This window comes from Oncorhynchus clarkii, unplaced genomic scaffold, assembly GCF_045791955.1.
Source record: "Oncorhynchus clarkii lewisi isolate Uvic-CL-2024 unplaced genomic scaffold, UVic_Ocla_1.0 unplaced_contig_3130_pilon_pilon, whole genome shotgun sequence".
NCBI classification, from domain to species: domain Eukaryota; kingdom Metazoa; phylum Chordata; class Actinopteri; order Salmoniformes; family Salmonidae; genus Oncorhynchus; species Oncorhynchus clarkii.
Window position 1 is genome coordinate 472749 of NW_027261144.1, and position 24276 is coordinate 497024.

At 43.7% G+C, this 24276-nt stretch overlaps 1 protein-coding gene across 1 annotated transcript in view; it reads left to right on the forward strand.

Annotated features, from left to right (window-relative positions):
- Nucleotides 1-297: 297 nt before the first annotated feature.
- The window catches only part of LOC139405230 (F-box/LRR-repeat protein 16-like), an 81548-nt gene continuing 57569 nt past the window's right edge, over nucleotides 298-24276 (forward strand). The window contains exon 1 of the mRNA XM_071147667.1: nucleotides 298-629. The gene's annotated coding sequence lies outside the window, so the exon portion shown is untranslated. The remainder of the gene's footprint in view (nucleotides 630-24276) is intronic.

Consider the following 24276-nt stretch of genomic DNA (forward strand, 5'->3'; position numbering starts at 1 on the left):
TGTATTTATTTTATATTTATATAACAAAACTGGGACCTTGTTTTGCGTGCTCTCGAGCAATTGTGGCATGATTTCAATATTTTCATCCGTTTGCATCAGTTTCAATGCGAACTTTTATTTTGAAGGCGAATTGCCGATTCCACAACTGTTGCTCAGGCTAATGTTGTTCACGAGACACACGTGAGAGGACGGCCAATAGGAGAGAGGAGGAGAAAGGAGGAGAGAGCGAGACAGAGCGAGCAATCGAGAGAGAGAGCGAGAGAGGAAAATCACGCTTTGTGTGACAGTGGACGCATATTGAATGAAGAGGTATCGGATGCCCCTTATTTGAGCGTTAACGGATTTTGAGGGTAAAACATCTATTTTGCATAACAGACGCGTTTTTTTTTTTTATCCGCCTCCGGATTTAAGGATCGGATTCACGCGTCGATGGCATCAGTACCGGAGGGTGTACCTCTTGCCTCCACCAGGCACAACCGGTAACGGGAAGGGCTGCTGCTGCTGCCGTTTCTAGGGTTCTATATTTATTTCTTCTCGTGCGAGGTGCAACGTTGAGGGAAACGTGACCAGAGTGAACCGGGACATTTCGCCGATCATGGAGTAATGCCCGAGTGAGCAGCGTATGAGAGGTAAGGGATGCACAGAGCATTCAGCGGTTTGACTCTTCTTATTCTCCCCGAAGGACTGATGCTGATGAGCTAAACTGATACATTGTGATCAGCCCTCTCAACCTGATAGCACATAGGCTACATTATCGATCACGGATCACCATGTAACCATTCAGAAACTCCATCCTGTCCTCGGTGAAATCATTCAGCGTCAGAGGAGTTGGATCGAGCCTGCGAACGGCTCGATGGATAACCGTTCATTGCTCATCGGCACAGAGATAGCCTAGGCTATTTATCGATTATGATTGGTAACGGGATTAGAAGATATAACCTCGATAGAAGTGATTATGAAAACACAGAAAGCATCATTGTATTCCTGTTATCCCTGTATGTGTAGATGATGTCGCGAGTCTTTGTCTTGCCTCGGTACGCAGCACAGCGCGAACCGCAGCAGCGGGCGGGGAAGATAGGAACGTAACCGCAAACATATGACGCCAACCTTTCCCACGTCAGTGACGTAAACGCGCTTATAGGCCTATTCTGTAAAGTGTGCAGCCTTGTCTATTCTATACAGTATAACTGTATAATGTCGACTGGTTAGGCTATTCTGATGTATCTCCATGTATTATGCTACCAGTCAGAGGCCACACCAGTCCCCTGTAACAGTAAGCTATGTAACCGTATTACAGCATAGTTTATTAGGTTTTATCAGTGCAAAGCATAGGGCTAAATCAGTTTAGCCTAATGGTATTACTACATAGCTACAACATAGGAGGAACTGTTGCTGCTATTGGATAAACGTTTGATTCTACATGATGAACTGGACATAGAATGTAATAGAATAGAATGTAATAGAATAGAATGTAATAGAATAGAATAGAGTTCACGGGAGGAAATTCTTTCCCACAAGTACATTCCACACCAACAAACCAACACCATCACCCAGACATTTACAAGTACATTCCACACCAACAAACCAACACTATCACCCAGACATTTACAAGTACACCTCTAGTTCCCAATACCCCAACACCATCACCCAGACATTTACAAGTACACCTCTAGTTCCCAATACCCCAACACCATCACCCAGACATTTACAAGTACACCTCTAGTTCCCAATACCCCAACACCATCACCCAGACATTTACAAGTACACCTCTAGTTCCCAATACCCCAACACCATCACCCAGACATTTACAAGTACACCTCCAGTTCCCAATACCCCAACACCATCACCCAGACATTTACAAGTACACCTCTAGTTCCCAATACCCCAACACCATCACCCAGACATTTACAAGTACACCTCTAGTTCCCAATACCCCAACACCATCACCCAGACATTTACAAGTACACCTCCAGTTCCCAATACCCCAACACACAACACATACTGTATATTATAAATAATTCTAATGTGCATATCTCTAAATGCTCTCCCCTCCTTCCCTCTCCTCTCCCCTCATCCCTTCCTCTCCTCTCCTCTCTTCTCCCCCACCCTCCTCTCCTCTCCCCTCATCCCTTCCTCTCCCCTCCTCTCTTCTCCCCCACCCTCCCCTCCTTCCCTCTCCTCTCCCCTCATCCCTTCCTCTCCCCTCCTCTCTTCTCCCCCACCCCCCCTCCCCTACCTTCCTCTGTATCCCTCTCTAACCATGGTGTGTTTAGCAGCCTAACCTCCTCCCTTCCTCTCCTCTCCCCTCCTCTCTTCTCCCCCACCCTCCCCTCCCCTACCTTCCTCTGTATCCCTCTCTAACCTTGGTGTGTTTAGCAGCCTAACCTCCTCCCTTCCTCTCCTCTCCCCTCCTCTCTTCTCCCCCACCCTCCCCTCCCCTACCTTCCTCTGTATCCCTCTCTAACCATGGTGTGTTTAGCAGCCTAACCTCCTCCCTTCCTCTCCTCTCCCCTCCTCTCTTCTCCCCCACCCTCCCCTCCCCTCCCTTCCTCTGTATCCCTCTCTAACCATGGTGTGTTTAGCAGCCTAACCTCCTCCCTTCCTCTCCTCTCCCCTCCTCTCTTCTCCCTCCCCTCCCCTACCTTCCTCTGTATCCCTCTCTAACCATGGTGTGTTTAGCAGCCTAACCTCCTCCCTTCCTCTCCTCTCCCCTCCTCTCTTCTCCCTCCCCTCCCCTACCTTCCTCTGTATCCCTCTCCAACCATGGTGTGTTTAGCAGCCTAACCTCCTCCCTTCCTCTCCTCTCCCCTCCTCTCTTCTCCCTCCCCTCCCCTACCTTCCTCTGTATCCCTCTCTAACCATGGTGTGTTTAGCAGCCTAACCTCCTCCCTTCCTCTCCCCTCCCCTCTTCTCCCCCACCCTCCCCTCCCCTACCTTCCTCTGTATCCCTCTCTAACCATGGTGTGTTTAGCAGCCTAACCTCCTCCCTTCCTCTCCTCTCCCCTCCTCTCTTCTCCCTCCCCTCCCCTACCTTCCTCTGTATCCCTCTCTAACCATGGTGTGTTTAGCAGCCTAACCTCCTCCCTTCCTCTCCTCTCCCCTCCTCTCTTCTCCCTCCCCTCCCCTACCTTCCTCTGTATCCCTCTCTAACCATGGTGTGTTTAGCAGCCTAACCTCCTCCCTTCCTCTCCCCTCCCCTCTTCTCCCCCACCCTCCCCTCTCCTACCTTCCTCTGTATCCCTCTCGAACCATGGTGTGTTTAGCAGCCTAACCTCCTCCCTTCCTCTCCTCTCCCCTCCTCTCTTCTCCCTCCCCTCCCCTACCTTCCTCTGTATCCCTCTCTAACCATGGTGTGTTTAGCAGCCTAACCTCCTCTCTTCCTCTCCTCTCCCCTCATCCCTTCCTCTCCCCTCCTCTCTTCTCCCTCCCCTCCCCTCCCCTCCCTTCCTCTGTATCCCTCTCTAACCATGGTGTGTTTAGCAGCCTAACCCCCTCCCTTCCCCTCCTCTCTTCTCCCCCACCCTCCCCTCCCCTACCTTCCCTCTCCTCTCCCCTCCTCCCTTCCTCTCCCCTCCCCTCTTCTCCCCCACCCTCCCCTCCCCTACCTTCCTCTGTATCCCTCTCCAACCATGGTGTGTTTAGCAGCCTAACCTCCTCCCTTCCTCTCCTCTCCTCTCTTCTCCCCAACCCTCCCCTCCCCTACCTTCCTCTCCTCTCCCCTCTTCTCCCCCACCCTCCCCTCCCCTACCTTCCTCTGTATCCCTCTCTAACCATGGAGTGTTTAGCAGCCTAACCTCCTCCCTCCCCTCCCCTACCTTCCTCTGTATCCCTCTCTAACCATGGTGTGTTTAGCAGCCTAACCTCCTCCCTCCCCTCCCCTACCTTCCTCTGTATCCCTCTCTAACCATGGTGTGTTTAGCAGCCTAACCTCCTCCCTTCCTCTCCTCTCCTCTCCCCTCCTCTCCCCCACCCTCCCCTCCCCTACCTTCCTCTGTATCCCTCTCTAACCATGGTGTGTTTAGCAGCCTAACCTCCTCCCTTCCTCTCCTCTCCCCTCCTCTCTTCTCCCCCACACTAAACAAAACTACCCTACTAACTACTAACCTAACCTAAACAACTAAGCTAATGAAAGAGCTGATTAGCATGATCTAAACAACTAAGCTAATGAAAGCGATGGAGAGGGAGAGAGAGAGGGTGGATTGTTTATTTTTGACACCCCAATTGTTTTTTTTCTTCACTTTTGTTTATTATCTATTTCACTTGCTTTGACAATGTAAACATGTGTTTTCTATAACAATAAAGCCCCTTGAATTGAAATTGAATTGAATTGAGAGAGATCGAGAGAGGGGGAGGGAAGGGGGACAGAGAGAGGGGCTGTTGGGGAGAGAGGGGCTGGTGGGGAGAGAGGGGCTGGTTTGGAGAGAGGGGCTGGTGGGGAGAGAGGGGCTGGTGGGGAGAGAGGGGCTGGTGGGGAGAGAGGCTGTTGGGGAGAGAGGGGCTGGTGGGGAGAGAGGGGCTGGTGGGGAGAGAGGGGCTGGTTTGGAGAGAGGGGCTGGTGGGGAGAGAAAGAGGGGGAGCGAAGAGGGACAGAGAGGGGGGCTGGTGGGGAGAGAGGGACTGGTGGGGAGAGAGGGGCTGGTGGGGAGAGAGGGGCTGGTGGGGAGAGAAAGAGAGAGATAGAGAGGGGGGAAGAGGGACAGAGAGGGGGGCTGGTGTGTAGAGAAAGCGAGAGAGAGAGCGGGGGGGAAGAGGGAAAGAGAGAGGGGCTGGTGTGGAGAGAAAGAGAGAGGGGAGGGAAGAGGGACGGAGAGGGGGGCTGGTGGAGAGAGAGAGATGGGAGGGAAGAGGGACAGAGAGGAGGGCTGGTGAGGAGAGAGAGGGGAGGGAAGAGGGACAGAGAGAGGGGCTGGTGGGGAGAGAGGGGAGGGAGGGCTGGTGGGGAGAGAGAGGGGAGGGAAGAGGGACAGCGAGAGAGGCTGGTGGAGAGAGAGGGGAGGGAAGAGGGACAGAGAGAGGGGCTGGTGGGGAGAGAGGGGAGGGAAGAGGGACAGAGAGAGAGGCTGGTGGAGAGAGAGGGGAGGGAAGAGGGACAGAGAGAGAGGCTGGTGGAGAGAGAGGGGAGGGAAGAGGGACAGAGAGAGAGGCTTGTGGGAAGAGAGATAGAGAGAGGGGGGCTTGTGGGGGGAGAGAGGGGGGCTTGTGGGGGGAGAGAGAGAGAGATAGAGAGAAAGTGAGAGAGAGTGAGAGGGAGAGAGGGAGAGAGATTAAACAAAACTACTGGCAGTGCATGCAGGGCAGAACTGGGACAATATCCACTAATAATACAACTCAAAAATTAGCAATTGGGTTTTGGAAACCTTTAAAATACAGTGACCCCCTTTCATATCATTACTAAGCCCTGCAATGCCAAGAGCAAAGAACAGAGTCCCCACATCCAGTTGGTCCTGGGGCTGAGTTCACAAACCTGTTCTACTAACACACAGATTATTTTGTGCCCACTAGAAATAAAAGTGACTCCAAAATGACGCAGTACATTATGCATCCAACATGTTTGTAGAGTCACAAGCTTGATGATCAAATCAATCAATCAAATGTATGTATAAAGCCCTTCTTCCATCAGCTGATGTCTCAAAGTGCTGTACAGAAACCCAGCCTGAAACCCCAAACAGCAAGCAATGCAGGTGTAGAAGCACGGTGGCTAGGAAAAACTCCCTAGAAAGGCCAAAACCTAGGAAGAAACCTAGAGAGGAACCAGGCTATGAGGGGTGGCCAGTCCTCTTCTGGCTGTACTGGGTAGAGAGGAACCAGGCTCTGAGGGGTGGCCAGTCCTCTTCTGGCTGTACTGGGTAGAGAGGAACCAGGCTCTGAGGGGTGACCAGTCCTCTTCTGGCTGTACTGGGTAGAGAGGAACCAGGCTCTGAGGGGTGGCCAGTCCTCTTCTGGCTGTACTGGGTAGAGAGGAACCAGGCTCTGAGGGGTGACCAGTCCTCTTCTGGCTGTACTGGGTAGAGAGGAACCAGGCTCTGAGGGGTGGCCTGTCCTCTTCTGGCTGTACTGGGTAGAGAGGAACCAGGCTCTGAGGGGTGGCCAGTCCTCTTCTGGCTGTACTGGGTAGAGAGGAACCAGGCTCTGAGGGGTGGCCAGTCCTCTTCTGGCTGTACTGGGTAGAGAGGAACCAGGCTCTGAGGGGTGGCCAGTCCTCTTCTGGCTGTGCCGGGTGGAGATTATAACAGAACATGGCCAAGATGTTCAAATGGTCATAGATGACCAGCAGGGTCAAATAATTATAGTATCAGTGGTGGGGAGAGAGAGTCATTGCGTGCTAGGAATATGGGACCAAATACTAACCGTTTGACTACTATATTTCTAATACTCTTTAGGGGTGTCAATAATTTCAACCTTTTTAATAAAACAAATATTATTTGTTTAAACAAAATATTTTTCTCTGAGCAATACTATTAGTTTAAAATAATATTTCCTCAATGTTCTTGCATACAATATACCACATATATATATATCATACAATATACCACATATATATATATAATACAATATACCACATATATATATATAATACAATATACCACATATATATATATCATACAATATACCACATATATATATATAATACAATATACCACATATATATATATCATACAATATACCACATATATATATATAATACAATATACCACATATATATATATAATATAATATACCACATATATATATATCATACAATATACCACATATATATATATAATATAATATACCACATATATATATATCATACAATATACCACATATATATATATCATACAATATACCACATATATATATATAATGCAATATACCACATATATATATATAATACAATATACCACATATATATATAATACAATATACCACATATATATATATAATATAATATACCACATATATATATATATCATACAATATACCACATATATATATATACCACAATATACCACATATATATATATAATATAATATACCACATATATATATATCATACAATATACCACATATATATATATCATACAATATACCACATATATATATATAATACAATATACCATATATATATATAATATATAATATACCACTGTATTTGAATGATTTATTATATACATTCATTATTGCTCATCTTTATCAAGAGTGTCAGTAATGTAGGATCCCACTGTATAGGCTTAGTTGCAGTCAAAACAGCTCATGAAGTCTACCAGTTATATAAATACTAGTTAGAGCTGTAGTACTGAAACCAGCTGCTCATGAAGTCTATCAGTGGTATAAATACGAGTTAGAGCTGTCGTACTGAAACCAGCTGCTCATGAAGTCTGTCAGTGGTATAAATACGAGTTAGAGCTGTCGTACTGAAACCAGCTGCTCATGAAGTCTATCAGTGGTATAAATACGAGTTAGAGCTGTAGTACTGAAACCAGCTGCTCATGAAGTCTGTCAGTGGTATAAATACGAGTTAGAGCTGTCGTACTGAAACCAGCTGCTCATGAAGTCTGTCAGTGGTATAAATACGAGTTAGAGCTGTCGTACTGAAACCAGCTGCTCATGAAGTCTGTCAGTGGTATAAATACGAGTTAGAGCTGTAGTACTGAAACCAGCTGCTCATGAAGTCTATCAGTGGTATAAATACGAGTTAGAGCTGTCGTACTGAAACCAGCTGCTCATGAAGTCTGTCAGTGGTATAAATACGAGTTAGAGCTGTAGTACTGAAACCAGCTGCTCATGAAGTCTGTCAGTGGTATAAATACGAGTTAGAGCTGTCGTACTGAAACCAGCTGCTCATGAAGTCTGTCAGTGGTATAAATACGAGTTAGAGCTGTCGTACTGAAACCAGCTGCTCATGAAGTCTGTCAGTGGTATAAATACTAGTTATAGCTGTCGTACTGAAACCAGCTGCTCATGAAGTCTATCAGTGGTATAAATACTAGTTATAGCTGTCGTACTGAAACCAGCTGCTCATGAAGTCTATCAGTGGTATAAATACTAGTTAGAGCTGTAGTACAGAATCCAGCTGCTCATGAAGCCTATCAGTTATATAAATACTAGTTAGAGCTGTAGTACTGAAACCAGCTGCTCATGAAGTCTATCAGTGGTATAAATACTAGTTATAGCTGTCGGACTGAAACCAGCTGCTCATGAAGTCTATCAGTGGTATAAATACTAGTTAGAGCTGTAGTACAGAATCCAGCTGCTCATGAAGCCTATCAGTTATATAAATACTAGTTAGAGCTGTAGTACTGAAACCAGCTGCTCATGAAGTCTGTCAGTGGTATAAATACTAGTTATAGCTATCGTACAGAATCCAGCTGCTCATGAAGTCTACCAGTGGTATAAATACTAGTTAGAGCTGTCGTACTGAAACCAGCTGCTCATGAAGTCTGTCAGTGGTATAAATACTAGAGCTGTAGTACTGAATCCAGCTGCTCATGAAGTCTATCAGTGGTATAAATACTAGTTAGAGCTGTAGTACAGAATCCAGCTGCTCATGAAGTCTATCAGTGGTATAAATACTAGTTAGAGCTCTAGTACTGAAACCAGCTGCTCATGAAGTCTATCAGTGGTATAAATACTAGTTATAGCTGTCGTACTGAAACCAGCTGCTCATGAAGTCTATCAGTGGTATAAATACTAGTTAGAGCTGTAGTACAGAATCCAGCTGCTCATGAAGCCTATCAGTTATATAAATACTAGTTAGAGCTGTAGTACTGAAACCAGCTGCTCATGAAGTCTGTCAGTGGTATAAATACTAGTTAGAGCTGTAGTACTGAAACCAGCTGCTCATGAAGTCTATCAGTGGTATAAATACGAGTTAGAGCTGTAGTACTGAAACCAACTGCTCATGAAGTCTATCAGTTATATAAATACTAGTTAGAGCTGTAGTACTGAAACCAGCTGCTCATGAAGTCTGTCAGTGGTATAAATACTAGTTAGAGCTGTAGTACTGAAACCAGCTGCTCATGAAGTCTATCAGTGGTATAAATATGAGTTAGAGCTGCAGTACTGAAACCAACTGCTCATGAAGTCTATCAGTTATATAAATACTAGTTATAGCTGTCGTACTGAAACCAGCTGCTCATGAAGTCTGTCAGTGGCATAAATACTAGTTAGAGCTGTCGTACTGAAACCAGCTGCTCATGAAGTCTGTCAGTGGCATAAATACTAGTTAGAGCTGTAGTACTGAATCCAGCTGCTCATGAAGTCTATCAGTGGTATAAATACTAGTTAGAGCTGTAGTACTGAATCCAGCTGCTCATGAAGTCTATCAGTGGTATAAATACGAGTTAGAGCTGTAGTACTGAATCCAGCTGCTCATGAAGTCTATCAGTGGTATAAATACTAGTTATAGCTGTAGTACAGAATCCAGCTGCTCATGAAGTCTATCAGTGGTATAAATACTAGTTAGAGCTGTAGTACAGAATCCAGCTGCTCATGAAGTCTATAAATGGTATAAATACTAGTTAGAGCTGTAGTACAGAATCCAGCTGCTCATGAAGTCTGTCAGTGGTATAAATACTAGTTATAGCTGTAGTACTGAATCCAGCTGCTCATGAAGTCTATCAGTGGTATAAATACGAGTTAGAGCTGTAGTACTGAATCCAGCTGCTCATGAAGTCTATCAGTGGTATAAATACTAGTTAGAGCTGTAGTACAGAATCCAGCTGCTCATGAAGTCTATCAGTGGTATAAATACTAGAGCTGTAGTACAGAATCCAGCTGCTCATGAAGTCTATCAGTGGTATAAATACTAGTTAGAGCTGTAGTACTGAATCCAGCTGCTCATGAAGTCTATCAGTGGTATAAATACTAGTTAGAGCTGTCGTACAGAATCCAGCTGCTCATGAAGTCTATCAGTGGTATAAATACTAGTTAGAGCTGTCGTACTGAATCCAGCTGCTCATGAAGTCTATCAGTTATATAAATACTAGTTAGAGCTGTAGTACTGAAACCAGCTGCTCATGAAGTCTATCAGTGGTATAAATACTAGTTGGAGCTGTCGTACTGAATCCAGCTCCTCATGAAGTCTGTCAGTGGTATAAATACTAGTTAGAGCTGTCGTACTGAATCCAGCTCCTCATGAAGTCTATCAGTGGTATAAATACTAGTTAGAGCTGTCGTACTGAATCCAGCTGCTCATGAAGCCTATCAGTTATATAAATACTAGTTAGAGCTGTAGTACTGAAACCAGCTGCTCATGAAGTCTATCAGTGGTATAAATACTAGTTAAAGCTGTAGTACTGAAACCAGCTGCTCATGAAGTCTATCAGTGGTATAAATACTAGTTAGAGCTGTAGTACTGAAACCAGCTCCTCATGAAGTCTATCAGTGGTATAAATACTAGTTAGAGCTGTCGTACTGAATCCAGCTCCTCATGAAGTCTATCAGTGGTATAAATACTAGTTAGAGCTGTAGTACTGAAACCAGCTCCTCATGAAGTCTATCAGTGGTATAAATACTAGTTAGAGCTGTCGTACTGAATCCAGCTCCTCATGAAGTCTATCAGTGGTATAAATACTAGTTAGAGCTGTAGTACTGAAACCAGCTCCTCATGAAGTCTATCAGTGGTATAAATACTAGTTAGAGCTGTCGTACTGAATCCAGCTCCTCATGAAGTCTATCAGTGGTATAAATACTAGTTAGAGCTGTCGTACTGAATCCAGCTGCTCATGAAGTCTATCAGTGGTATAAATACTAGTTAGAGCTGTCGTACTGAATCCAGCTCCTCATGAAGTCTATCAGTGGTATAAATACTAGTTAGAGCTGTCATACTGAATCCAGCTCCTCATGAAGTCTATCAGTGGTATAAATACTAGTTAGAGCTGTCGTACTGAAACCAGCTGCTCATGAAGTCTATCAGTGGTATAAATACTAGTTAGAGCTGTCGTACTGAATCCAGCTCCTCATGAAGTCTATCAGTGGTATAAATACTAGAGCTGTAGTACTGAATCCAGCTGCTCATGAAGTCTATCAGTGGTATAAATACTAGTTAGAGCTGTCGTACTGAATCCAGCTCCTCATGAAGTCTATCAGTGGTATAAATACTAGTTAGAGCTGTAGTACTGAATCCATCTGCTCATGAAGTCTATCAGTGGTATAAATACTAGTTAGAGCTGTCGTACTGAATCCAGCTCCTCATGAAGTCTATCAGTGGTATAAATACTAGAGCTGTAGTACTGAATCCAGCTCCTCATAAAGTCTATCAGTGGTATAAATACTAGTTAGAGCTGTCGTACTGAATCCAGCTCCTCATGAAGTCTATCAGTGGTATAAATACTAGAGCTGTAGTACAGAATCCAGCTCCTCATGAAGTCTATCAGTGGTATAAATACTAGTTAGAGCTGTAGTACTGAAACCAGCTGCTCATGAAGTCTATCAGTGGTATAAATACTAGTTAGAGCTGTAGTACTGAATCCATCTGCTCATGAAGTCTATCAGTGGTATAAATACTAGTTAGAGCTGTCGTACTGAATCCAGCTCCTCATGAAGTCTATCAGTGGTATAAATACTAGAGCTGTAGTACTGAATCCAGCTCCTCATAAAGTCTATCAGTGGTATAAATACTAGTTAGAGCTGTCGTACTGAATCCAGCTCCTCATGAAGTCTATCAGTGGTATAAATACTAGAGCTGTAGTACAGAATCCAGCTCCTCATGAAGTCTATCAGTGGTATAAATACTAGTTAGAGCTGTAGTACTGAAACCAGCTGCTCATGAAGTCTATCAGTGGTATAAATACTAGTTAGAGCTGTAGTACTGAATCCAGCTCCTCATGAAGTCTATCAGTGGTATAAATACTAGTTAGAGCTGTAGTACTGAAACCAGCTCCTCATGAAGTCTATCAGTGGTATAAATACTAGTTAGAGCTGTCGTACTGAATCCAGCTCCTCATGAAGTCTATCAGTGGTATAAATACTAGTTAGAGCTGTCGTACAGAATCCAGCTCCTCATGAAGTCTATCAGTGGTATAAATACTAGAGCTGTAGTACTGAATCCAGCTCCTCATGAAGTCTATCAGTGGTATAAATACTAGAGCTGTAGTACTGAATCCAGCTCCTCATGAAGTCTATCAGTGGTATAAATACGAGTTAGAGCTGTAGTACTGAATCCAGCTCCTCATGAAGTCTATCAGTGGTATAAATACTAGAGCTGTAGTACTGAATCCAGCTCCTCATGAAGTCTATCAGTGGTATAAATACTAGAGCTGTAGTACTGAATCCAGCTCCTCATGAAGTCTATCAGTGGTATAAATACTAGTTAGAGCTGTAGTACTGAATCCAGCTGCTCATGAAGTCTATCAGTGGTATAAATACGAGTTAGAGCTGTCGTACTGAAACCAGCTGCTCATGAAGTCTGTCAGTGGTATAAATACGAGTTAGAGCTGTCGTACTGAAACCAGCTGCTCATGAAGTCTATCAGTGGTATAAATACGAGTTAGAGCTGTAGTACTGAAACCAGCTGCTCATGAAGTCTGTCAGTGGTATAAATACGAGTTAGAGCTGTCGTACTGAAACCAGCTGCTCATGAAGTCTGTCAGTGGTATAAATACGAGTTAGAGCTGTCGTACTGAAACCAGCTGCTCATGAAGTCTGTCAGTGGTATAAATACGAGTTAGAGCTGTAGTACTGAAACCAGCTGCTCATGAAGTCTATCAGTGGTATAAATACGAGTTAGAGCTGTCGTACTGAAACCAGCTGCTCATGAAGTCTGTCAGTGGTATAAATACGAGTTAGAGCTGTAGTACTGAAACCAGCTGCTCATGAAGTCTGTCAGTGGTATAAATACGAGTTAGAGCTGTCGTACTGAAACCAGCTGCTCATGAAGTCTGTCAGTGGTATAAATACGAGTTAGAGCTGTCGTACTGAAACCAGCTGCTCATGAAGTCTGTCAGTGGTATAAATACTAGTTATAGCTGTCGTACTGAAACCAGCTGCTCATGAAGTCTATCAGTGGTATAAATACTAGTTATAGCTGTCGTACTGAAACCAGCTGCTCATGAAGTCTATCAGTGGTATAAATACTAGTTAGAGCTGTAGTACAGAATCCAGCTGCTCATGAAGCCTATCAGTTATATAAATACTAGTTAGAGCTGTAGTACTGAAACCAGCTGCTCATGAAGTCTATCAGTGGTATAAATACTAGTTATAGCTGTCGGACTGAAACCAGCTGCTCATGAAGTCTATCAGTGGTATAAATACTAGTTAGAGCTGTAGTACAGAATCCAGCTGCTCATGAAGCCTATCAGTTATATAAATACTAGTTAGAGCTGTAGTACTGAAACCAGCTGCTCATGAAGTCTGTCAGTGGTATAAATACTAGTTATAGCTATCGTACAGAATCCAGCTGCTCATGAAGTCTACCAGTGGTATAAATACTAGTTAGAGCTGTCGTACTGAAACCAGCTGCTCATGAAGTCTGTCAGTGGTATAAATACTAGAGCTGTAGTACTGAATCCAGCTGCTCATGAAGTCTATCAGTGGTATAAATACTAGTTAGAGCTGTAGTACAGAATCCAGCTGCTCATGAAGTCTATCAGTGGTATAAATACTAGTTAGAGCTCTAGTACTGAAACCAGCTGCTCATGAAGTCTATCAGTGGTATAAATACTAGTTATAGCTGTCGTACTGAAACCAGCTGCTCATGAAGTCTATCAGTGGTATAAATACTAGTTAGAGCTGTAGTACAGAATCCAGCTGCTCATGAAGCCTATCAGTTATATAAATACTAGTTAGAGCTGTAGTACTGAAACCAGCTGCTCATGAAGTCTATCAGTGGTATAAATACTAGTTATAGCTGTCGTACTGAAACCAGCTGCTCATGAAGTCTATCAGTGGTATAAATACTAGTTAGAGCTGTAGTACAGAATCCAGCTGCTCATGAAGCCTATCAGTTATATAAATACTAGTTAGAGCTGTAGTACTGAAACCAGCTGCTCATGAAGTCTGTCAGTGGTATAAATACTAGTTAGAGCTGTAGTACTGAAACCAGCTGCTCATGAAGTCTATCAGTGGTATAAATACGAGTTAGAGCTGTAGTACTGAAACCAACTGCTCATGAAGTCTATCAGTTATATAAATACTAGTTAGAGCTGTAGTACTGAAACCAGCTGCTCATGAAGTCTGTCAGTGGTATAAATACTAGTTAGAGCTGTAGTACTGAAACCAGCTGCTCATGAAGTCTATCAGTGGTATAAATATGAGTTAGAGCTGCAGTACTGAAACCAACTGCTCATGAAGTCTATCAGTTATATAAATACTAGTTATAGCTGTCGTACTGAAACCAGCTGCTCATGAAGTCTGTCAGTGGCATAAATACTAGTTAGAGCTGTCGTACTGAAACCAGCTGCTCATGAAGTCTGTCAGTGGCATAAATACTAGTTAGAGCTGTAGTACTGAATCCAGCTGCTCATGAAGTCTATCAGTGGTATAAATACTAGTTAGAGCTGTAGTACTGAATCCAGCTGCTCATGAAGTCTATCAGTGGTATAAATACGAGTTAGAGCTGTAGTACTGAATCCAGCTGCTCATGAAGTCTATCAGTGGTATAAATACTAGTTATAGCTGTAGTACAGAATCCAGCTGCTCATGAAGTCTATCAGTGGTATAAATACTAGTTAGAGCTGTAGTACAGAATCCAGCTGCTCATGAAGTCTATAAATGGTATAAATACTAGTTAGAGCTGTAGTACAGAATCCAGCTGCTCATGAAGTCTGTCAGTGGTATAAATACTAGTTATAGCTGTAGTACTGAATCCAGCTGCTCATGAAGTCTATCAGTGGTATAAATACGAGTTAGAGCTGTAGTACTGAATCCAGCTGCTCATGAAGTCTATCAGTGGTATAAATACTAGTTAGAGCTGTAGTACAGAATCCAGCTGCTCATGAAGTCTATCAGTGGTATAAATACTAGAGCTGTAGTACAGAATCCAGCTGCTCATGAAGTCTATCAGTGGTATAAATACTAGTTAGAGCTGTAGTACTGAATCCAGCTGCTCATGAAGTCTATCAGTGGTATAAATACTAGTTAGAGCTGTCGTACAGAATCCAGCTGCTCATGAAGTCTATCAGTGGTATAAATACTAGTTAGAGCTGTCGTACTGAATCCAGCTGCTCATGAAGTCTATCAGTTATATAAATACTAGTTAGAGCTGTAGTACTGAAACCAGCTGCTCATGAAGTCTATCAGTGGTATAAATACTAGTTGGAGCTGTCGTACTGAATCCAGCTCCTCATGAAGTCTGTCAGTGGTATAAATACTAGTTAGAGCTGTCGTACTGAATCCAGCTCCTCATGAAGTCTATCAGTGGTATAAATACTAGTTAGAGCTGTCGTACTGAATCCAGCTGCTCATGAAGCCTATCAGTTATATAAATACTAGTTAGAGCTGTAGTACTGAAACCAGCTGCTCATGAAGTCTATCAGTGGTATAAATACTAGTTAAAGCTGTAGTACTGAAACCAGCTGCTCATGAAGTCTATCAGTGGTATAAATACTAGTTAGAGCTGTAGTACTGAAACCAGCTCCTCATGAAGTCTATCAGTGGTATAAATACTAGTTAGAGCTGTCGTACTGAATCCAGCTCCTCATGAAGTCTATCAGTGGTATAAATACTAGTTAGAGCTGTAGTACTGAAACCAGCTCCTCATGAAGTCTATCAGTGGTATAAATACTAGTTAGAGCTGTCGTACTGAATCCAGCTCCTCATGAAGTCTATCAGTGGTATAAATACTAGTTAGAGCTGTAGTACTGAAACCAGCTCCTCATGAAGTCTATCAGTGGTATAAATACTAGTTAGAGCTGTCGTACTGAATCCAGCTCCTCATGAAGTCTATCAGTGGTATAAATACTAGTTAGAGCTGTCGTACTGAATCCAGCTGCTCATGAAGTCTATCAGTGGTATAAATACTAGTTAGAGCTGTCGTACTGAATCCAGCTCCTCATGAAGTCTATCAGTGGTATAAATACTAGTTAGAGCTGTCATACTGAATCCAGCTCCTCATGAAGTCTATCAGTGGTATAAATACTAGTTAGAGCTGTCGTACTGAAACCAGCTGCTCATGAAGTCTATCAGTGGTATAAATACTAGTTAGAGCTGTCGTACTGAATCCAGCTCCTCATGAAGTCTATCAGTGGTATAAATACTAGAGCTGTAGTACTGAATCCAGCTGCTCATGAAGTCTATCAGTGGTATAAATACTAGTTAGAGCTGTCGTACTGAATCCAGCTCCTCATGAAGTCTATCAGTGGTATAAATACTAGTTAGAGCTGTAGTACTGAATCCATCTGCTCATGAAGTCTATCAGTGGTATAAATACTAGTTAGAGCTGTCGTACTGAATCCAGCTCCTCATGAAGTCTATCAGTGGTATAAATACTAGAGCTGTAGTACTGAATCCAGCTCCTCATAAAGTCTATCAGTGGTATAAATACTAGTTAGAGCTGTCGTACTGAATCCAGCTCCTCATGAAGTCTATCAGTGGTATAAATACTAGAGCTGTAGTACAGAATCCAGCTCCTCATGAAGTCTATCAGTGGTATAAATACTAGTTAGAGCTGTAGTACTGAAACCAGCTGCTCATGAAGTCTATCAGTGGTATAAATACTAGTTAGAGCTGTAGTACTGAATCCATCTGCTCATGAAGTCTATCAGTGGTATAAATACTAGTTAGAGCTGTCGTACTGAATCCAGCTCCTCATGAAGTCTATCAGTGGTATAAATACTAGAGCTGTAGTACTGAATCCAGCTCCTCATAAAGTCTATCAGTGGTATAAATACTAGTTAGAGCTGTCGTACTGAATCCAGCTCCTCATGAAGTCTATCAGTGGTATAAATACTAGAGCTGTAGTACAGAATCCAGCTCCTCATGAAGTCTATCAGTGGTATAAATACTAGTTAGAGCTGTAGTACTGAAACCAGCTGCTCATGAAGTCTATCAGTGGTATAAATACTAGTTAGAGCTGTAGTACTGAATCCAGCTCCTCATGAAGTCTATCAGTGGTATAAATACTAGTTAGAGCTGTAGTACTGAAACCAGCTCCTCATGAAGTCTATCAGTGGTATAAATACTAGTTAGAGCTGTCGTACTGAATCCAGCTCCTCATGAAGTCTATCAGTGGTATAAATACTAGTTAGAGCTGTCGTACAGAATCCAGCTCCTCATGAAGTCTATCAGTGGTATAAATACTAGAGCTGTAGTACTGAATCCAGCTCCTCATGAAGTCTATCAGTGGTATAAATACTAGAGCTGTAGTACTGAATCCAGCTCCTCATGAAGTCTATCAGTGGTATAAATACGAGTTAGAGCTGTAGTACTGAATCCAGCTCCTCATGAAGTCTATCAGTGGTATAAATACTAGAGCTGTAGTACTGAATCCAGCTCCTCATGAAGTCTATCAGTGGTATAAATACTAGAGCTGTAGTACTGAATCCAGCTCCTCATGAAGTCTATCAGTGGTATAAATACTAGTTAGAGCTGTAGTACTGAATCCAGCTCCTCATGAAGTCTATCAGTGGTATAAATACTAGTTAGAGCTGTAGTACTGAATCCAGCTCCTCATGAAGTCTATCAGTGGTATAAATACTAGTTAGAGCTGTAGTACTGAATCCAGCTCCTCATGAAGTCTATCAGTGGTATAAATACTAGAGCTGTAGTACTGAATCCAGCTCCTCATGAAGTCTATCAGTGGTATAAATACTAGTTAGAGCTGTAGTACTGAAACCAGCTCCTCATGAAGTCTATCAGTGGTATAAATACTAGTTAGAGCTGTAGTACTGAATCCAGCTCCTCATGAAGTCTATCAGTGGTATAAATACTAGAGCTGTAGTACTGAATCCAGCTGCTCATGAAGTCTATCAGTGGTATAAATACTAGAGCTGTAGTACTGAATCCAGCTGCTCATGAAGTCTATCAGTGGTATAAATACTAGTTAGAGCTGTAGTACTGAATCCAGCTGCTCATGAAGTCTATCAGTGGTATAAATACTAGTTAGAGCTGTAGTACTGAATCCAGCTGCTCATGAAGTCTATCAGTGGTATAAATACTAGTTAGAGCTGTAGTACTGAATCCAGCTCCTCATGAAGTCTATCAGTGGTATAAATACTAGTTAGAGCTGTAGTACTGAATCCAGCTCCTCATGAAGTCTGTCAGTGGTGTAAATACTAGTTAGAGCTGTAGTACTGAATCCAGCTGCTCATGAAGTCTATCAGTGGTATAAATACTAGAGCTGTAGTACTGAATCCAGCTCCTCATGAAGTCTATCAGTGGTATAAATACTAGTTAGAGCTGTCGTACTGAATCCAGCTCCTCATGAAGTCTATCAGTGGTATAAATACTAGATCTGTAGTACTGAATCCAGCTGCTCATGAAGTCTATCAGTGGTATAAATACTAGAGCTGTAGTACTAAATCCAGCTGCTCATGAAGTCTATCAGTGGTATAAATACTAGATCTGTAGTACTGAATCCAGCTGCTCATGAAGTCTATCAGTGGTATAAATACTAGAGCTGTAGTACTGAATCCAGCTGCTCATGAAGTCTATCAGTGGTATAAATACTAGAGCTGTAGTACTGAATCCAGCTCCTCATGAAGTCTATCAGTGGTATAAATACTAGAGCTGTAGTACTGAATCCAGCTCCTCATGAAGTCTATCAGTGGTATAAATACTAGAGCTGCTGCCCTCTGAATGTGCTGTATTGGTGTGTATTCTTGAAAAAAATATTTTTCTACTGAAGATATTATATAAATACCATAATTCCTATAACATCCTCCAGTATTCTTTATGTGCAACTTGTTAAGGTGTTTTGGGTGCTTTACTATTGGTTTATAGTAACTTAAAGGAATTTTGGCTTTTAAAACCATGCTGCCAAAGCCCCTACCATTCCCAATAGTGATGCTAAGGCTAAATAAAGAAAACGAAGCCATATTTTTGGTCAGGATCACTCTTTGAAGTGAATGCATTTCTATCAATACAATTAAGTATATTTTCAAATGTTGGTGTACTGCCACTTTAAATGGCAGTTGTGTTTACAACATAAATGACAAAAATTTAATATTTTCAGAATTTTGAAAAAAAATTCTGAAAACTAAATGATAGGATGCTATATCACCCCCGGCCTTCGCTTTGAGAGGAAACTATGCATTATTTTGTTTTTTTAATGTATTTTTTCTGACGCTGTTACACCAGGAAATCTTATGTCTTATTACACACAGCCGTAAATAACTATTGGATATAAGAGCAACGTCAACTTACCAACATTACGACCAGGAATACGACTTTCCAGAAGCGGATCCTCTGTATGGATCACCACCCAGGACAATGGATCAGATACTCTGTATGGACCACCACCCAGGACAATGGATCAGATCCTCTGTATGGACCACCACCCAGGACAATGGATCAGATCCTCTGTATGGATCACCACCCAGGACAATGGATCAGATCCTCTGTATGGACCACCACCCAGGACAATGGATCAGATCCTCTGTATGGATCACCACCCAGGACAATGGATCAGATCCTCTGTATGGACCACCACCCAGGACAATGGATCAGATCTTCTGTATGGACCACCACCCAGGACAATGGATCAGATCCTCTGTATGGATCACCACCCAGGACAATGGATCAGATCCTCTGTATGGATCACCACCCAGGACAATGGATCAGATCCTCTGTTATGGACCACCACCCAGGACAATGCATCAGATCCTCTGTATGGACCACCACCCAGGACAATGGATCAGATCCTCTGTTTGGACCACCACCCAGGACAATGGATCAGATCCTCTGTATGGACCACCACCCAGGACAATGGATCAGATCCTCTGTTCAGACCACCACCCAGGACAATGCATCAGATCCTCTGTATGGACCACCACCCAGGACAATGGATCAGATCCTCTGTTCAGACCACCACCCAGGACAATGCATCAGATCCTCTGTATGGACCACCACCCAGGACAATGGATCAGATCCTCTGTTTGGACCACCATCCAGGACAATGGATCAGATCCTCTGTATGGACCACCACCCAGGACAATGGATCAGATCCTCTGTTCAGACCACCACCCAGGACAATGGATCAGATCCTCTGTTCAGACCACCACCCAAGACAATGGATCAGATCCTCTGTTCAGACCACCACCCAGGACAATGGATCAGATCCTCTGTATGGATCACCACCCAGGACAATGGATCAGATCCTCTGTATGGACCACCACCCAGGACAATGGATCAGATCCTCTGTATGGACCACCACCCAGGACAATGGATCTGATCCTCTGTATGGACCACCACCCAGGACAATGGATCAGATCCTCTGTATGGATCACCACCCAGGACAATGGATCAGATCCTCTGTATGGACCACCACCCAGGACAATGGATCAGATCCTCTGTATGGACCACCACCCAGGACAATGGATCAGATCCTCTGTATGGATCACCACCCAGGACAAGGGATCAGATCCTCTGTATGGACCACCACCCAGGACAATGGATCAGATCCTCTGTTTCGACCACCACCCAGGACAATGGATCGGATCCTCTGTATGGACCACCACCCAGGACAATGGATCAGATCCTCTGTTTGGACCACCAGCCAGGACAATGGATCGGATCCCAGTAGCCGACCCAAAACAACGGCACCACTGAAGGGGCAGACGCAGCGGCCTCCCGGTCAGGCTACGTTGACGTGCACATCGCCCACCTCTCCCGAGGATACTACTCGCCAATGTCCAGTCTCTTGACAACAAGGTAGATAAAATCAGAGCAAGGGTAGCATTCCCGAGAGACATCAGAGATTATAACATTCTCTGTTTCACGGAATCATGGCTCTCTCGGGATATGTTGTCGGAATCGGTTCAGCCGCCAGGCTTCTCAATGCATCGCGCCATCAGAGATAAACACCTCTCTGGGAAGAGGAAGGGCGGGGGTGTATGCTTTATGATTATCGACTCATGGTGTCATCATAACAACATACAGGAACTCAAATCCTTCTTCTCATCCGACCTACAATTCCTTACAGTCAAATGTCGGCCATTTTACCTCCCAAGAGAATTCTCGTCAGTGATCGTCACAGCTGTGTACATTCCCCCTCAAGCAGACACCAAGACGGCCCTCATGGAACTTCACTGGACTCTATGTAAACTGGAAACCATATATCCTAAAGCTGCATTTATTGTAGCTGGGGATTTTAACAAGGCTAAATTCTATCGGCACATTTGAGAACAAGGCTACCTAATTTCTATCAGCATAGTGATTGTACTACGCTCAGGGGTAATATACACGCCCAATTTTTCAGTTTTTGATTTGTTAAAAAAGTTTGAAATATCCAATAAATGTCGTTCCACTTCATGATTGTGTCCCACTTGTTGTTGATTCTTCACAAAAAAATACAGTTTTATATCTTTATGTTTGATGCCTGAAATGTGGCAAAAGGTCGCAAAGTTCAAGGGGGCCGAATACTTTCGCAAGGCACTGTAGATACATATTCTCCTTCACCCCTTTAGGTTTGTGTGTATTAGGTAGTTGTTGGGAATCGTGAGATTACTTGTTAGATTTGTGTGTATTAGGTAGTTGATGGGAATCGTTAGATTACTTGTTAGATTTGTGTGTATTAGGTAGTTGTTGGGAATCGTTAGATTACTTGTTAGATTTGTGTGTATTAGGTAGTTGATGGGAATCGTTAGATTACTTGTTAGATTTGTGTGTATTAGGTAGTTGTTGGGAATCGTTAGATTACTTGTTAGATTTGTGTGTATTAGGTAGTTGTTGGGAATCGTTCGATTACTTGTTAGATTTGTGTGTATTAGGTAGTTGTTGGGGAATCGTTAGATTACTTGTTAGATTTGTGTGTATTAGGTAGTTGTTGGGAATCGTTCGATTACTTGTTAGATTTGTGTGTATTAGGTAGTTGTTGGGGAATCGTTAGATTACTTGTTAGATTTGTGTGTATTAGGTAGTTGTTGGGGAATCGTTAGATTACTTGCTAGATTTGTGTGTATTAGGTAGTTGTTGGGAATCGTTAGATTGCTTGTTAGATTTGTGTGTATTAGGTAGTTGTTGGGAATCGTTAGATTACTTGTTAGATTTGTGTGTATTAGGTAGTTGTTGGGAATCGTTAGATTGCTTGTTAGATTTGTGTGTATTAGGTAGTTGTTGGGAATCGTTAGATTCCTTGTTAGATTTGTGTGTATTAGGTAGTTGTTGGGGAATTGTTAGATTACTTGTTAGATTTGTGTGTATTAGGTAGTTGTTGGGAATCGTTAGATTACTTGTTAGATTTGTGTGTATTAGGTAGTTGTTGGGAATCGTTCGATTACTTGTTAGATTTGTGTGTATTAGGTAGTTGTTGGGGAATCGTTAGATTACTTGTTAGATTTGTGTGTATTAGGTAGTTGTTGGGAATCGTTCGATTACTTGTTAGATTTGTGTGTATTAGGTAGTTGTTGGGGAATCGTTAGATTACTTGTTAGATTTGTGTGTATTAGGTAGTTGTTGGGGAATCGTTAGATTACTTGCTAGATTTGTGTGTATTAGGTAGTTGTTGGGAATCGTTAGATTGCTTGTTAGATTTGTGTGTATTAGGTAGTGTCATGTACTGTCATGTTGTGTCTTGTCTCTGTCCTTTCCCTTCACCCTGTCTCCCTCTGCTGGTCGTTGTTAGGTTACCTTTTCTCCCCCGCTTTCCCCCAGCTGTTCCTTGTCTCCTCTGACTACCCATTCACCCCGTTTCCCACCTGTTCCCTTTTTCCCTCTGATTAGGTCCCTATATCTCTCTCTGTTTCTGTTCCTGTCCTTGTCGGATTCTTGTTTGTTGTGTTTCATGCCTGAGCCAGACTATCGTCATGTTTGCTGTAACCTTGTCCTGTCCTGTCGGAATCTGCCGGTCTATCTGAGCCTACCTATGTTTGGTTATTAAAGAAGCTCTGTTTAAGTTAGTTCGCTTTTGGGTCCTCATTCACTCACCATAACAGAAGAATCCGACCAAGAATGGACCCAGCGACTTCGGATCCTCTCCACTCAGCCGTCGGGATCCAGGGAGCGATGCTAGGCAGACACGAGCAGGAAGTGTCTGCTGCTCGACATGCCGTTGAGACCCTGGCCACCCAAGTCTCCAACCTCACAGAACAGGTTCACCATCTCCGCCTCGATCCACCGGCCACTTCCAGGGCTTTCGAATCTCCGGAGCCCAGAATCAATAACCCGCCGTGTTACTCTGGGGAGCCCACTGAATGCCGCTCGTTCCTCACCCAGTGTGATATTGTGTTTTCTCTCCAGCCCAACACTTACTCCAGGAGCACTGCTCGTGTCGCCTACGTCATATCTCTCCTTATTGGACGGGCTCGTGAGTGGGGCACGGCAATCTGGGAGGCAAGGGCTGAGTGTACTAACCAGTATCAGGACTTTAAGGAGGAGATGATACGGGTTTTTGATCGATCTGTTTTTGGGGAGGAGGCTTCCAGGGCCCTGTCTTCCCTATGTCAAGGCAATCGATCCATAACAGACTACTCTATTGAGTTTCGCACTCTTGCTGTCTCCAGTGGCTGGAACGAGCCGGCCTTGCTCGCTCGTCTTCTGGAGGGTTTCCGCGCAGAGGTAAAGGATGAGATTCTCTCCCGGGAGGTTCCTTCCAGCGTGGATTCCTTGATTGAACTCGCTATTCGCATTGAGCGACGGGTTGATCTTCGTCACCGAGCTCGTGGAAAGGAGCTTGCGCTCTCCGTCGCCTCCCTCTCCGCATCACTACCATCTTCCTCTGCCGGCTCGGGTGCTGAGCCCATGCAGCTGGGAGGTATCCACATCTCGACTAAGGAGAGGGAACGGAGAATCACCAACCGCCTCTGTCTCTATTGCGGTTCCGCTGGTCATTTTGTCACTTCATGTCCAGTAAAAGGCCAGAGCTCGTCAGTAAGCGGAGGGCTACTGGTGAGCGCTACTACTCCTGTCTCTCCTTCAAGATCCTGCACTACCTTGTCGGTCCATCTACGCTGGACCGGTTCGTCAGCTTCCTGCAGTGCCTTAATAGACTCTGGGGCGGAGGGCTGTTTTATGGACGAGACCTGGGCTCGGGAACATGACATTCCTCTCAGACAGTTAAAGGAGCCCACGGCCTTGTTCGCCCTGGATGGTAGTCCTCTCCCCAGGATTCAGCGTGAGACGCTACCTTTAACCCTCACTGTTTCTGGTAATCATAGTGAAACCATTTCTTTTTTAATTTTTCGTTCACCTTTTACACCTGTT